At 31.3% G+C, this 485-nt stretch overlaps 1 protein-coding gene across 1 annotated transcript in view; it reads right to left on the reverse strand.

Moving 5' to 3' along the window:
• LOC107692811 (protocadherin-1-like) overlaps positions 1 to 485 on the reverse strand; it is a 181,373-nt gene that overhangs the window by 137,060 nt on the left and 43,828 nt on the right. The gene's annotated exons all lie outside the window — the stretch shown is intronic.

Raw genomic sequence — 485 nt, forward strand, 5'->3', positions numbered from 1 at the left:
ATTTTTTTTTTTATTTTATTTTATTTTTTTGCCAAAATAGATGGCTACTTTGGCAGAGAATGATGTAGTTATGGCATCTACCAGCAGATTTATTTATACAAATATTTATACTTACACAGTATATAAAGTTTTGGTCCCACTTAATAGCATATATATGGCCTTAACTACTATGTACCTACATCAAAAAATAAGTACAATGTACTTATTGTGTTCATATTGTATTGCACAACACGTGCTGCTATTGAGGCGGGATACGGGTGAGGTTAGGGACAGGTTTGGTGGTTTGGGTTGGTTTAAAGGTTGGTTAAGGTGTACGAGATGGGTCAACCGTGTAATTATAAATGTAATTACAGAAATTAATTGCAGATGTAATTACGTGCAGGTATTTTTAAAATATAAGTACAATGTAAAAACATGTATGTACACAATAAGTGCATTGTACCAAATTATTAATTTAAATGTAAGTACATAGTAGTTAAGGCCAC

This window comes from Sinocyclocheilus anshuiensis, unplaced genomic scaffold (genome assembly GCF_001515605.1).
Source record: "Sinocyclocheilus anshuiensis isolate Anshui unplaced genomic scaffold, SAMN03320099.WGS_v1.1 scaffold774, whole genome shotgun sequence".
Lineage (NCBI taxonomy): Eukaryota > Metazoa > Chordata > Actinopteri > Cypriniformes > Cyprinidae > Sinocyclocheilus > Sinocyclocheilus anshuiensis.